This window comes from Rhinolophus sinicus, linkage group LG03 (genome assembly GCF_036562045.2).
Source record: "Rhinolophus sinicus isolate RSC01 linkage group LG03, ASM3656204v1, whole genome shotgun sequence".
NCBI lineage: Eukaryota > Metazoa > Chordata > Mammalia > Chiroptera > Rhinolophidae > Rhinolophus > Rhinolophus sinicus.
The window spans coordinates 121915196-121932214 of record NC_133753.1 but is presented as its reverse complement, the minus strand read 5'-3'; positions in this window follow the sequence as shown (position 1 = coordinate 121932214).

Below are 17019 nucleotides of genomic sequence, written 5' to 3'. Positions count from 1 at the left end.
AATGGAGACTGGGGTTTATTCTTCGGAGAAATTTAGCCTGACAGGCTCAAAATTGGGATGCCAAGCATAGCAATGGACCCCGATGAGGCATGGGACCAAAAAGGGGGGGAAAAAAGAAACAGGTTAAATAAAAGACTTCAGAGTGAATTCAGCCCCCTTTCTTTACCTGCACCCTGAAAGCCAGCAACCAGGTTTAAATATCACTATGGACTCACACAGTGGAAACACCAGTTATTAACCAAAATGATGTCACATCATTACTGATTTAACCAAAAACTGTGGAATAATTATAAGAAGGATTGGAAGAGTAAAGGTGGCAGAGAAAAGAGAACTACAGCCTAAACTACTATCACAGAGGTCTATAGATCATTTGAAATTGACACATTCTAAAACAGCAGTAAAAATTTAGTATTTATTAACATTCAGATAAAAATCAAAAATACATTAAAAGAACAGAAAGTAATTGCCTCTAGTATGAGTCATGGAGAGGAGAGGGGGACTGAGCTTTTTCTTTATAACACTTGTACTATATTATTTTTAAATTATATGCATGAGTTACTTTGATAAATATTTTAAAAATTAAAATAGCTAAAGAGTTTCATTTGGGAGAGATGAAAAAGTTCTGGAGATGAATGGTGGTGACGGTTGCATAACAACGTGAGTGTACTTAATGCCACTGAACTCTCCACTTAAAGATGGTTTCAAAGATAAATTTTATGTTGTGTATGTTTACCACAATAAAAAACATTTAACTGAAATAGCACTTGGTAATTAAATCAGGGGTAACTGAACAGTCAAGCATTAGTTGCCATCTACATTGCGTGGCAAGGCGAAATGGTTTTTCTAATGCGAATAAACTTAGAGGTTAGGTTCAAGCTACTGGTTTGTCCAAGGCAATTGTTAATTTCACTCAAAATTATCAAATCATATGATAGGCGCAAAACTAAAGACAACAAGAACAACAGAATATGAATTTTGACCTCAAAGACTCTAGACTTGAATGGAGGGAGAAGAAATAGCAACAATTTAGATTTAAGAATCTAAGATGTAGTATGTGATAACACCTAGATAGAACCACTCCATGGGTGCTTCTCAATGCTTAAAATAAATAAATAAATAAACAAACAAACAAACAAACAGGAAACAGATTACTGCTATAACATTACTGATAGCAAAGTTTTGTGGAAACAATTCTACCCAAAGAACTGGGGAAGAATTTCCAGAGGAGATGACTTTGGGGTTCTTTTCAGTTTTGTTTTTGAGCTCAATATTTTTTTAATTTATTTTTCAATTACAGTTGATATACAATATTATTTTATATTAGTTTCAGGTATACAACCTAGTGATTCAACATTTATATACCTTACGAAGTGATCACCCCAATAAATCTAGTATCCATCTAACACCATACATAGTCATTACAGTGTTATTAACTATATTCCCTATGCTGTACTTTACAGCCATAAAAAGAATGAAATCTTACTATTTGCGACAACATAGATGGACCTAGAAGGTATATTATGCTAAGTGAAATACATCTGATAGAGAAAGACAAATACCACATGATTTTATATATACTCATGTGTAGGAGTTGCCTTTTGAACAGAGATTTAACAAGCATTCCAAGCAGAGGCCAACGTCCTCTTCTGGAGATCCAAACACACCACACATACTGGAACTGGTGAGTCTGCCTTTTAAAGATGCAATGACTTTACAATAAAGGTTTCGGAATTAAGTGAACAACACATGATTTTATAGGAAAAAGCAATGCTTTCTCTGACAGCATGTTACCCTGAAAGGAGAGGCTGACAGTTTGAGGGTGAGGGGATGGGTGTGGAGAGGAGGCAGTTAATCAATCAGTGGCCTCTTTGTAATTCTCTTGGTCCTACTGTCCAAAAGCAATTACCCTTCAACTTCACTCACCGTTGACTCGCTTAAACAAACCTAAAAACTCTCCCCTGAGAAAATTGCCCAGATTTTCCAACCACCCAGCAGAAGCAAACAAGACAATTCATAAAGAGCCTCAGGAGCTTAGAGGAGAGGTCTATAGACTTAGCACTGCCCTCTTTCTTCTACTGGTTTCAGAGCTCATCTTTAATTCATGTTTTCACTACAGCAAGGCAAGCTTTTGATTTTCACTTTGATGTGCCTCAATGTTCCACACACCAGAACATGCTTTCTAGCAAAATGCTAGATCTAATACATTATCATCAAGACCAAACAAATGATCTGATGGAGGTCCCTACAATGGAATCCTACGTGCATATGGAAGCACTTACCTGCCAATCATATAATGAGCTCCTGACCTGAGAGAAATCTCCCCATTTCAGGTATTCCTGGGGATTTTGAGAATTTAGTTTAGTTTCTCTATAGTGAGGGTCCCATGATTACTTTGATTCAGTTACATTTCTACTGTAATGTTACTTGTGTCCTTTTTAGTTCCCCATGGAACTGTGGGTCCCTTCTGAGAAAAGACAGGGTTTTATTCATTGTGAAAAGCAGTAAGAGTTTGTAGAAGTAGAAAAACATAAAGCAGAGGCTATGCATGTCCTGTGCCAATGGCCTCAGGCCACCCTGGAGGACACATATAGGTGGTTCTTATTCCCACTGCTGGTTTCTGGCATCTCTCAGTCTAAGGGTGTCATCTGGCCATGGGAGTGTGTCCGCCTCCGTGAGCAAGACAAGACAAAGTACAAAGAGTTATCGTCCCGATGAAGGAGGAGAGTTGGTGGATAAATATCCTAGCTGCCTGACCCTCGTGGGACAATTCAGAGCTATGTTGCAAACAAGTTCTCACGTGCTCCCAGCAGGATCTAGCAGCATGTTAGAAGCTGCTTTTCAAACCAAAATTTTCTTAGGACTTCAAGTATTTCTCAAAATCAGGAACTAGATATGGTCTGCTCCATGAAGTCCTAAAGTCAGGCAGGTACCACATCAATGCTCGATACAAGAGAAATGCTACAGTTAGGATTGAGCCAAGTAGGCCTGGAAGGCACAACAAAGGTATGCAAGAAGGTGACCGGGACCCTAAGTTACCTAACTCTTCTTGTTCCTCCCTTAGGTCTTATCTATGGCCTTGTCAGGGATTCCCTAAAACCAGCTGATGGGAAAGGGGAAAAAAATAACATGCCTGGTTCATGGAAGGATCACGACAATGAACTGCTAGCAAAATACAGTGCACCTCAGGAACTCCTCCCAGGGGGAGATCTCCAGGAAGCGTACATTGTCATTAACTTCATGTGGGCAGAAGTGGTCAGAGGTAAGAATATTCAAGGACTCTTAGACAGTGGCAACCGGTGTGGTTAGCTGGTCAGTGGCCTGGAAGGAGCAAAAGAAGAATATTTGAAGATGGAGACAAGAAGATCTGGGGGAAAAGCACATGGATGGATCTATGAGAATGGGCACAAAAATGTGGATTTTTGTGACGTAGGCCAATGCCTGCCAGACCACCCACCATGAGAAGTTATACAGAAAGCCTCGTGCCATGGATGTTAGCGAGCCTCTGTACCCAGGCACACCAGTGTTTGCTTGCACAATAGGTCAATGAATGGAATAGTCACGATGGCAGGAATGGAGACTATCATAGGCCCAGTAACATGGGCTCCTTCTTATTAAGGCAAATCTAGTTACTCCCACTGAAGATTATCAGCAGCAGAAACTACGCTCAATATGGTACATTCCTCAAGGGGGCCAGCAAGTCACTTGGTGGCAAGGTGATTTCATTGGACCTGTTCTATCCTAGAGAGAGCAATGATTCATTCTTCTGGGGTTGATTTGTAATCCAAGTATGGGGTTTGCCTTTTTTGCTTACACTGTCTGTACCAATCCCTCGATTGGAGAGTTCACAGAATATCTGATTTACCAGCAAAGGATCCCATATCACATCTCCTTGGACCACGGGACCCACTTTGTAACAATGCAACAATGGACACCTGCCCACAGGATCCACTGGTCCTATCATTGACCACTCCAAACCTAGAAGGCTGCCAATGTGATAGAACATTGGAATTACCTCTTAAAGACACAGCTCAGGTATTAACTTGGGACCGACACCCACAAAGCTGGGGTGTGGCCATTCAAGATGAGGCAGAAACATTGAATCAGTAACGGTTCTGTGGTCAGTATCCTCAGCGGTTAGAATACACAAGTCTGGGAACTAAGGGTACAAATATAAGTAACCTCTCTCACCATCACTTGTTTATTTTAGGCTTCCTGTCCTTGCAACCTCAAGTTCTGCAGTAGAACTTATAGTCCCTGGGAGTGGAATACATACACCCGGGGACCCAGTAAAGCATTCCGCTGAACCTAAAGTAAACACAGCGGCCTGGTCATTTGGGGCTCCTCTATAGAAGACACTATAGTGGCAGGGGTAACTGATAGTGATGATGATAAGGAGGTGAGGTTGCTGCTACATCGTGGGGGACAGGAAGGAATATATATGAGAACTTGGGTGATTCGCTGCAGTGTCTGTCAACACTTCCACAGTCTTCTAAGGGCTAAATAACCATGGAGTCAGACTCACTAGGGAAGATCTGGGTCATCCCATCAGACAGGCGATCTACAGTAGAAATGTTAACCAAAGGCAAGGGGAATCCGGAAGGAGCAGTGTACGAGGGAGAGGCTGACTGTCATTACAGCCTGGGGAGCACCTACGGCAGTGTCGCCCCAACCCTCCTATTGCTAAGTTTTTATGTTGGGTACATGACTCCAAACCATCTGGAAGAAGAATCAGCGCTAAAGTAAATTTTTTTTTTCGTCACCCAGAGTCAGTTCTCCTTCCATCACCATATAGTTGATCCCGTTTACCTTCATCTACCACCCCTCTCCCCCTTTACCTTCTGGTAGCCACTAAATCACTGTCTGTGTTTATGAGTTTTTGTTTCTTTGTTTGTCTTGCTCCTTTGTTGCTTTCAGTTTTATATCCCACATATCAGTGAAATCATATGGTTCTTGACTTTTTCTGTCTTTCTCATTTTGCTTAATATAATAATCTCAAGATTCATCCATGTTGTCGCAAACGGCACTATTTCATCTTTTGTTAAGTGTCAGAGTAAATTTACTGTGGGCACAGGGATGAACAATATGAAGGATGCACTGCCTAATGCACAGCATAATAGATAACAATATTGTCCTATAATTCTATTAATGTGAAAAATGTTGCTACAACAGCAATCATAGTACAATATATAAATGTATCAAAGTAACACATTGAATACCTTAAATTTACACAATGTTATATATCAAATATATTCAATAATAATCAGAAGATGCATCCATGCCCTCCCATATTCCCTTGACACATCCTGGAGCTCAGCTGAAGGCCATTCCTGCAAGGTCCATTGGCTTCCTGCATCCCTCTGCCTGACGACGCTCTCTAACCTGTGTGTGTGCTTGGCTGTCATGTGTGGGACCAGCCAGAAGTACCAGGAAATTAACACCCTAGGAGTGACCTTCAACCGGTGAGAAGAGTTGATAAGGAAGTTGATCATGACCCCCAGCTTTGTCACCTCTTGGTGGGAAAATTCTGAGTTGTGTTTCACAGTTTCTTAGAGGGCTCCTAATGAGACTGAGCCCCAGTAACCTCCCAAATGAAACCCATGGTTAATGCAGCCTAAATGGTTTTCTTCCTTTTTGAGTCTCATTTCCCCACTCCCTCCCTGTGCTTCCTGGGATCACCTCCCAAATCAATTTCTTACACTCAAATCCTTGACTGAGGTCTACTGTAGGGCAAACTCAGGCTAAGACAAAAGAAAAACAAAATGAAGGAAACTTTGATATATCCAATTAATGGAATAATATGTGGCCGATAAAAATAAGTATATAAAAATACGGAAAGAGACATGCATTGCAACGTTAACTGAAAGACTATTGTTTGTCTATTCTGATTACAACTACAAGCAAGTGAAAGCATATGCTTATAAAGGGGACTAATCATTGCTTTGTCGGTGTTGAGGGAACAAAGTTTTCCAAGGAGGGAGAATAGTGTTCAAGTACTGAGGGTTCTAGTGAGATCAGGCTGACGTTTACCCACAGTATGTTTTGAATTGTGTGCACACGTTGGTCTCCAACTTTCAGCAGTTGCACATCACAACTCAGTGGCCAGATCACCACCTCCCAGACAGTCCTTTTCCCCAAAGCTGCTCGTTTGCTCATGGAGCAAGCTGAGAAAGCTCAGCTGATTGGTGTGAAAGAAAGGCTTGACTTAACGTTGGAATATTCAATAACAAAACTCATTACCCCATGGGCCCCAAGCAAGCCTGACCCACTGTCTAACAGGGAGGAAGGTACCTAAGGCACACAAAGGACCTCATGTGGCCTCTGTCTTTGCAAACTTTCCTTTTTACTGAGAGAAAACAGATTAGCATGTGTCATAGGCCGGACCGTAAATGAAAAAGATTAAAAAGATTTACTGTCTGAAAACATAAAACATTTGGGGGACAAAATATGCTATAAAAAGAAAGTCAAAAGTTAAACAGTAAACTGGGAAAAAAAAAAAAAAAACACTTGTAATATATATGGCAGAGGGTTAATATCCTTAGTAAATAAAAACAGGAGCCAGATGGTGAATAATCTTTATTCATAAGCTTCACCAACGTATTTGCCCTGAAAGAAACTGTCAGCACTCAACAGATATTTGGGATTCTATGCTGAGTTAAGAGAAAAATTTAAATGCTTTACTGGTAAAAAGAAATCAGCATTTATCAACGGCAGTGGAACTGCTAGAAATTGTGGAGGAACCCAGGAAAAGCCTGAGTTCATTTTCCATGGTCTTACACTGAACAAAACTGGAAAGGGAAGTGTTATGTGGGAGCCGAAGTGGCATATTTACAATCTAGGACAAAGTATAACCTTGTGATCTAGGGCTTCCTAAAAATTAGAGTCCTAGCCAAGCTATGGGGCAAATAAATAATAGGGGAATCATTCAACAATCACTCTGTTTTTAATAAACTGATGTTTTAACAATTCTATAGGTCTGTTTGTTTTGGTACACTTAGAAATAATCACAAACTAAAATATGAGGTAATTATTTCGACAAAAATAAAAACAACAAAATCCAAGATTTCACAAAGAAAGGAAATCAATACCTTGTATTTCTCACGGACATAATTACACAGAAGAGGATTACCAAGATTGTAATTTAAGGGAGCCCAGAAAGGTTCCAGTGGAGAAAATTTCCTTCATTTCCTCCTCTGAAATTCAGCCTTTGAAATGTAATTCATTGAAATCTCAAAGGACTTTGGTTTCTAATGCAAATAGCGACAAGGCTATCAATCAAAGTCATTTCCAATTATCACCTTTTGGGGAGGGTGTTTTTCAATGTAGCAGCAGTCAGGCTGTAAGGAAGGAGGACTGACCCTGGAGAGTGAGATGCCAACCCTCAGAGGGGAAGACTTGGGAGGGCCAAACACACGTATCTGTCAATTCCAATTGTGCCAGGCGGCATCCCTCCTGGGCACGTGTACTCACGAGCATCTTAGGGAGGCATAGAGTTGGGAAGGAAACTAGATTCCAGAGCAAACTGACCGCTAACAGGTGACTTGCTGCCTGGATTAACACCCACCTCAGGAGGCCCAGCTAAGACACATCATGGACACAGCAGGTCTTGACAGAACACCTCCCACTTGGCCTCTCAGCTTTTGGGGCCTCTCAAGAATTTCACAAACCCACCCATGTAAAGACACTTCTCCCAAGATGAGTACACTTCACAGAGGTGGATTTCCAACTTTAGCACAGCCACTGTGTGGCTTTCTGTGCATTTGCCTACTTTGCTGGGTTTTAACAGTGAACATGGTTGGTCCCAAGTGAGTGACCACCTCAGAAAAGGCCAGAAAGCTTTCCTGAGAAAAGAAAGAGAGAAAGCGTGCAAAGCCTCCAGACGCCGAACACCTCAGAAGAAGAACTGCTTTGTAGCGCTTTGAACTGAGCAGTCTAAGCTGGTGAGAATCTTCAAACCACCTCCCACCGGCCCAGGGACTGCCAGGCCGTTCCCATTACCTTCGGAGAAGATCTCCATTGTATGGAAACCAAGAACACTACATGCGTAAGAAGTAACCTTCGTTAGCACCTGCCAGTGTCAGGCACTGTGAAAGGTGACTTAATGTGTTTCATGGTCAATTTGTCTCTCTTTGGGGTGCGAGTGTATTTGCCCCTATTTCACCAAAGAAGGAACCAATGCTCACAGGGCCCATGACCCCTGCCCAAAGTCAGCAACAGGGACAAACCAGACAGGAAAGAAAACAAAAAGCTAACTGACACTAAAGCTGGGGCCTTTTCTACTTTATCACTCTACTTTGAGGTTTGTGGATATGAAAAAAAAAATGAACGTAAATTAGACTAAAGGTCCACAAAAGTCAATTTAACAGTGGAACTAGGTAGACTCATGAGATCGCTGCTGGGGCAAAAATGAGAGAGATGAGAAGTGGCTTCTCCAATAATTCAATATTATCGATATATTCACTCATTCAACAATTATGGAGCATGTACTGTGTGTTAGAGAATGTTCTAGGTGGTGGGAATGGCCTGGATGGGGACAGACAAAATGCCCAACCTCACAGAGCTCATACTGTAATGAGGGACAGAGATAATAAAGTCATAAAATATATCATGACAGGTGGCGACAAGGGCTGTGAAGAAAAATGAGCAACAAAAGGGTCAAGGGGAGAGGGCGAGTGATTTTAGAAAAGGGTGTCCAAGGGAACGCCCTCTGAGATGACACCGGAGCACAGCCCTGCCTGAAGTAAGGAATGAGACACCCACATGGCTGGGGGAAGAGCATGTTGACTGAGAAATCACAAGTGACAAAGCTCAGAGGATTTCATTTGTCCTATTCCAGGAGCAGCCAGGCCAGCGAGACAGGAGAGAGAGGAGCGAGCAAGGGGGCCTAAGAGATGAAGTGAGAGAACCAGGCACAGGCCAGGCCATGGAGCCCCACTAGCTCCTTAGAACCACGCAGAGGGTGTGTGAAAACACAGGCTGCTGGCCACTCCCAGAGTTTCTGCTTCAATAGCTGGCACCTGAAAATGTGCATTTCTACCAAGTTCCCAGGTGATGCTGATGCTGCTGGCCTGGGTACCACACTGAGAACCACTGATGTGGAGCCTTGCGAGTCGTAAGACTGTACATTCTGTGCTAAAAGGTGACAGGAAGCCACAGGGAGGTTCTGAACAGGGGAGAAAGGAAAACTGCTAGAAGCAAGAGTGGAAATAGGGAACCAGCTGGGGAGGAATGCCAGCTCAGGCAATAACAGTGATGGTCTTGGATGAGGGTGGTGAACGTGGGGGGAGCAGCAAAGATGGCCAGATTCAGAATATATTTTGAACATAGGATTGACAGTACTTGCCAGTGGACTGGTGTGTATGAGAGGCAGAGAGAGCAAATGATGACTCCTCGGTTTTAGACGGACCTTCTAAGTAAATGGTGGAGGCATTGGCTAGAATGGGCAACATGGGTTTGGGACTGGGTTTCATTTTAAACATACTTTTGTTTTTGAGATACTCATAGATCTCCAAGCAGGGTGATGAGCATGTAGGGAACTTACATATCTCAAGCTCTGGGAGAGGTCCAGGCCACAGGTGTAACTTAGGAAGGCATCATTTATAACCAGTACATACAGTGATGGGGCTCGATGTGATCACTAGACAGTGAGTATAAACAAGAAGAAGCCCTGCAGCACACAAAGCTGATGGGAAGTAACAGCCTATGAAAAAGGAAATAGCCAGGAGCATACGAAGTTGTGGAAACCAAGAGAAAAATTATTTCCCTAGGGAGGGCGTTACCCAACACTGACAAGAGAGTAAGAGGATTTGACAACCCACACATTGAGTAGCTGGGTCCTGGAAGGGAGACAAGGTTTGAAATATTTGAAGTGAGAAACTAGTCCATGCAAAATTCATTATTATAGGCAGGGTATTCATTCCCATCAACACATTGTCAAAATGGAAGTTCTCTCCTGTCAAGAATATACTTGATAATGCTGTGAATACAATTATAGTTATTTATTTCTTTTTATGTGAATCATGTGAAATAGAGTTGATCAGAGTTCCTGTGTTTGTTGGGTACAAACCTGTAGCAATAATATAAATGATGAGGGTATCTTTGTGTAAAGTTGTGTGTTTTATGTATCCCAATTACCAATAATAATAATAAAAAATATTGATTATGCTAGAGAAAAGACTAAATTATATTCTCTCTACAGAGTATATTACACAAGTATATCATATGAGGAGACGAAGAGCTTGTGGAAGCAAGGAATGTAGGGAAAATGTTGTATAAAGGTATGTCAGACACAATAAAAACTAGTTATTTTTCTAGGTTTTATAATGTTTGTGGTATTCATCAGCTTTTGTAAATTCGTAATTTGTTGTGACATTTTCTCACACATATTTTCTCCGCATTTATTTTTAGGCCTTGTCTTGTATTCATAATTTGATATTCTTTCTTTCTTATAGAGGCTGCCCCACCCAATAAATTGTATAAGCTTTAGGTCCACACAACCTTCATCATGGGATGAAAGCCAGAATGGAATTTGTTCAAGAAATAATGGGAAGAAGATAGCAAGTACAAAAGGTCTTCAATGGTGTATTCTAGAAGTGAGAGAATGGGGAGTGGAAGAGGGGAGATTAAAGAAAAGTTAAGTCAGAGGAGGAGTGAATGAGACATATGACAGATATTTAACATCAGTCTTCTGGAAAGCCTTGGCTAGCACAGCTGGAGTTTTCAGTGATGGATAACATCAGGGAGCCAGGAGCTTGGCAAATAGACCAAACTCAACTGAGCATCACAGAAGGGCCTGGGTCTCAGTACTCTCTTGAGCCAGCCATGCACACTGACTTCATGTGGGCACCACACAGAAAGGGAAGTTCAACAGGGCTCATGTTTTAATAACCTAGGGCCCACATTTGTAATGTTTTTTTAACGCTTGTTAAATGATATTTGTTTTTTGTTTAAGTAGAAGAACCTGTTCTATCAAAATCGTATAGCCATACCCAATATATATCAGAGATTAAAACGTGCAGATCAAGTTGCTAACGGATTTGGTGTCTGGTGAGGGCTGGCTTTCTGGTTCATCAACAGTCTCTTCTTGCTGTGTCCTCACATGGAGGAAGGGGTGAGGAATCTCTCTGGGGTCTCTTTCATAAGGGCTCTCCCCTCATTCATGAAGGCTCCAGCCTCAGTCAACCACTCATCAATCTCCTAATAATTGTAACTTCCTCGTCTTCACGTCATTCCCACTTCCCAAAGTTTCCCAGACCCCATTCTCTGCCAGCAGAGTCCCTGTAGCCAAAGTTAGTTACTCACTGAGGGGGCTCTTCTCCCCTAGAACCTATAAGATTGAAGTCAGAGAATGTTTTCTTCCTATTGTATCCTCAGTGCCTGGCCCCCGTGGCTTAGCTGGGGCAGTGAGGGTGGGCAGTGGAGGGAACAGTGATTATACTGCAAGGACGGCGGATCCCTCTGAATCTTTGCTAACATTGAGGAATGGAGAAAATGTAATGTGTCACTTATCAACGTATGGACTCTCAGGTCCAAATATCCACCTTTCATGAAGAGAGAAAAGGAACCTGTATTTTTCCTTTGCCAACTGGCACAATGTTAGCTTTGTCAGTAGAGGGTGTGGGAGGGACACTGGAGGAGGTTTTCTTCCTGGATCCGGTGTGTTCACACTCTCAGCAAACACACCACTTCTGTGACTCTTGGCTCATGCAGCACGTGGTGGCCGGCAGCAGCCTACAGCAGCTCCCTGTCAGCTTCCTCTCACACCGCCTTTGGCCCCTACCTCTGAAGGCATGGTACCTACCCCTGAACAGCTTCCTTTAACACCCCCAAGAGACTTATTTCTAGCAAGTTCCACCACTGAGGCACCTCAATGATTTCTCCACCATGGAGTGGGTCATGGCGGCCCTCTCTCCAATGAAGTCTGGATCTCAGGCCAGAGACCTGACAAAGATGTATGGGTGTGTGTGGGGGGGTGTCTCTTAGATTTGCTCCCTGTCTCTCAGCCCTAGGGGCAGGAGCTAATCCCTCTGACTTCTATTCCTGTATGCTCTAAACTTTGCTTTAGTCCTTACTAGCCAATTCCCTGTTACTCCAATCCCCAGTAATAGTTAATCTTTATGCTTAAATTTTCCTTTTCAAATTACTCTGTGGTTTTTGTCTCCTGCTTGGACTCTGGACGATACAGTCGGTCAGAGGGAGGAGCCGTTTTAACACACTTGCTCTCCCTGCTAACAAAAGCCAATAAGCCTTTTTCCTTACTTGTTTGCCAAGTTAAAACACTGAATCCAATATCCTGACATTGTATACAGAATATAACACTAGCGATACTTAATACAAGGTACAAAAAACGTTTAAGATTATTTTCTGTGAAGGAAAATAGATTCCATACCTTACTGGCAAGAGTAACACAGGAAAGTAAGCAACCACTTACCACAAATGTGAAAGAAAACCTTGTGATCCAAAACCTGTCACTGAAATGAGCTGCTACTTCTAAGGGTGCCACCACCTCTACCTTAACTTACATAACTTGTTTTCCAACAAGTACTCAAGAGGGCAATGATTACTGTTAAACATTTTCCTTACACCGTGTAATTACCATTAATTCTTTTGAGCACACACAAATAAATCAAAATCAAGGCAATAATCTGGGTTTTGGGGGCTAAAAGCCCAAAAGTGTGTTCAGCTGTGGTTTGAGGGTGGGGTGCTCCTGGCTGGACCACATTTCAGCACTAGGGGGCAGTATTCTCATTTAGAATCTACTCTCCACCAGCACACACCAAACACATTTTTGTTATTGCTATACGCGTATTTCTCCCAATTTAGAGGATTTGTCCAATTCCAGGGAAGAATCCAAAGAGCACATAAAAGAAAACGTCATTTAGAGTTCACTTGGGGGCTGTGAAAAACTTGATCTCCAAGTATGTTGAAAACCCCCAGGGATGGTCACTGAATTCTGATTTTTACCTGGGCAGTTTGAACAGGTGATTTCCAGTGTGAATGACTCTGGAAACAAAACCAAAAGCTTTATCAGCCTCTGCTGTCATTTGCCTACCAACCAGCCATCAAAGCAAAACTCTGTTTCTTTCCAGTGTGAAATTCACCCAGACACCGTGAATTTAAAAGGAGAGAGGTAAAGTAAGCTAAGTGAAATTTCTCACTGACATATCCAGACTTAGTTAAACAGAATCATTCTGCAGCAGGTTAGGAGGGAGGACCCGGGTTTTGTTAATAAGCTTCATTACAGGAACCACAGGAAAAGTCTTCCTACCTTCCTAATGCTCGGGGAACCTATGCTCGTTTTTCGGGAATAGCAGGTCCTCCTCTGTGTCTAAAATTGCGTAAAGCACAGGCCCCCAGCACACCACTGAACAAGGCCAGATGCTTTTTAGGAAAGCTCTGTTTTGGGAAAATAATTATGAAGTTTATGGAAAAGTCAAATTTTATGATACAGGGATCTATCCAATTCTCAATTAAAATTGTTAACATTTTTTGAAGCATTTATTTTTCTGCTAAACGTATTACTCATTTTACCTTCACAGCAACCCTAAACTCCAAGAGGTAATAACTTGCTCAAGGCCATTCACTTTTAGAGAAGTGAGTAGAGCAGAATCTGACACCCAAACTCACATGTTAATCTCTATATCCCAAAGTCTTAAGAGTCAGAGAATGTTCGAGTAAGAGGGACTTTAGAGGATTATCGAGTTCAGTGAAACCATGTCTTCAAGTGAATTCTTAGGCAGAATTTTAAGTTTTAAAAAATATTAGAAGGTAATGGCTTTAGTTCGATGGGGTGAGGGAGGAGACTCCTGGTCTTACCCATTCAGCATCACCCCACCCTCATCATATTTTGTTCTGCTCCCCACTGCGTTCCACCCAGCAAGGTGCATGAACCACAGTTCTGGTTCAACTCCCATTTTGAAGATGAGGAAACTGAAACTTAGTTACTATTCAGCTCTTCCAGATTCAGCTTTGAGACCCAGAGACAGGGGTCTCAAGATTCCCCAAATACTGCTCTTTCCAGTGAAGCTGTATTGAAAAGCACAATAGAATGGACAGAAAACGATTCCTCCAGGTGGTATAAAAAAAACTTCTCCAACCAGAAGAATTGAGGCTCTATTTCCATGGAAAATCCTCTGACTCCTAGCACACAGCTCATCTTTTGAGTGGGTAACAATTTGCATGTATATCATGGCAATTACGTTAAATATTAACTATATGCCAAGCCCAAAGGCTGCTTACATAGAGTTCTGTCATTTAATGACTGCACAGCAGTACACAGCTCAGGAGGGGTGAGGGGTGACCCACAATTCAGCCACTGCCTCTGCCGGAAGGGGCGTCTTTGTCTGATTGACACAATGGCGTCATCTGCTCACCAAGCTATAAACCCCCAAGGCAGTGTCTGTAAGGAGGTGGCGGCCTTTTCTAATTCACACAAAAGCCCCACAGGGACCAGCTGAGGCCCTAGCAGTGCAAGTGCCTCACGTGGTTTATCTTGTTTAATCCTCATTTAATCACTACCGCCTTATGAGGTGGCTCCTATCATGCCCATTTCACAGCTGAGGAAACTGCCTACTTCTAGCTCTCGCATTTACACAGCCCGTACGTGGTCAAGCAGGAATCATATCCAGGTCTCCAGTGCCTAAGCCACTACCAAAACGGCCTGGTGTAAAGACACAAAGGTCCCCAATGTCACTCTGAGCCTGACATATCCATGTACAGTCCCAGTGAGAACACTTGCCCTGTGTTCTTTCCAGAGTCCCCGTATGCACCTTCCTCTCAGCTATTCCCCAAAATAAGTACATAAAAATGAAATCTAATAAACTAGAAGGCTGTTGTATCAGCTATGTTGTTGTGAAATGTTACATAAAGTACATAAAACAAATACATAGTTTAAGGAATAAAGTAAATGCACCTACAATCACCACCCCCATCAAGAAATTACCAGCACTTCAGGAGACACCTACCCATTAGTTTCTTCCCAGTTATAACTATTTCCCTCATCCCTAGAGGTAACCCTATCCTAACTTTTATGGTAACGGTTTGTCTCTATATTTTGATACCCACATATACATCCCTCAACAATATGGTTAAGGTCACTCAATAACTATTCTTTAAGCATCTAATATGTGCCAGGCTCTGTTCCAGGCACTTGAAATAATAAAGATCCTTCCTCTTGTGGGGCTTATGTTCTAGCAAATTTATGTCTGTTTTTGAACTTGATACAAGTATCATACAGACATACAGCATTTCTTCTGCACAACATTGTGAGTTTCACTTTGTTGTAATTGTAGTTCGTTTTCATTGCTCTCTATAGTAGCCCATTGTATAAATGTTTTGTAATTGATTTCTTCATTCTATTATTGATGGACATCTGGGTAGTTTCCAGGTTGGAACTGTGAGCTTTCTTGTACACGATCCAGATAGGCATGTCCATGAAATCTCCAGTACATATTCCTATGAGTAGAATTGCTAGGTGGTTGGGTATGCAAATCTTCAAATTTGCTACATAATAAACTATTATCCAAAAAAGGTTGTATCAATGTACCCTCCCATCAGCAATGCATGAGTTCCTATTGATCCATAGCCTTGCAAATGCTTGCTGTTGTCAGGTTTAAAAATTTTTTGTCAATTTGATGTGTTAGCAGGATCTTAACATAATCTTATTTTGGTCTTTTGAATTTCCTCTTTTGTGATGTGTCTCTTCAAGATTTTTGCTGACAGCAGAAGGGTCAGGGATAATAGTGGAAGCACATGAGCAAACCTGATGCTGAATATATGATACTTCTGGGGACTCCCATGTTACACAACCAGTAAGTGGTAAAGCAGGAATCGAAGCCAGGTTTCCAGTGCCTAACCCACTACCGAGATGTCCTGGTGTAAAGACATGAAGGTCCCTAATGACTTAAAAGTCATCAGAATTTAGATGTCAATATTGACGTGATGTACCACACGCTGATCGGGTCTGGATTTTGCTGAGCACCTACTATATGCCAGGCAGTGTGCCAAGCAAGCCACAGAGAGAACTCAACTCAAAACGTATCAGCAAGGTCGTTGTTAATAGAAGCAATGCAACAATCTCAGGGCAACTTTTTACATCTAATCCAAGACATTGGTCTAGCTCAAAACATAAAATTGTCAAATTACCAGGGGAAAAAAAATATCTTATTTCCTCAATTTAACAGGATCAAAGGAGATGCAGGAGATGCTCATGTAGTTGAAGGGAACAACTACATAAATTCCACTAGGTCAGAGAATTATAAGGAAACCTAAGAGCTTCTAGAGAAACTGGGACTTCGTGAAGTGTGTTCCCAGTTTGTGAAGGTGGGAGGGAATTAACTTCATTGAGTACTTATATGCCAGGCATACATAACTTCATCTAATCCTCAAAAACCCTATAAGACAGGTATTTTTCCATTTTATAGATGAGGAAACTATGGCTCTGAGGGGTTATGAAACTGCCAAGGTTATTCCCTAGTAAGTAGCAAGTCTGCAATTTAAATTCAAGTCTATCTCACTCCAAAGTTCTTTACATTGCACCACAATCCCTAGGCAATGGATCAAAAAAGCATGCCAAATGAGAACCTCGCTAGATTCTCTAGATTCTCTAACCTTTGTCTAAAGACTTAACTCATTTGTTTGCAAATCATCTAATCTGTAACTAATTTCATGTTTGCAATCCAATCTCTTAATAAAGACCAGGATAGCTAAATTCAGTTCATATTTTAATAGCGCATGTAAGAACCTAATCCTTTTGTCCGAGTTTCTTTGTCATACTGTACCCACCCCTTCTATTAATCCGAGTGCAGATTCCTCACCTCAGAGGTCTAGATCAAATCAACAGTCATCTAAATGCCAAAGGTTGTCTAATATCTTTATTCACAGGATATCTAGAGTGGAAAGACTTAGAAATATCCTTAGGAAAATGGCGAACTGAGGGGAAAAAATTGGTCAAATTCATGAGTCACCATAATCTAAGAATATTCGGGTCCATAAATTAAGTCTAGATCAATGACATTCCTAGAA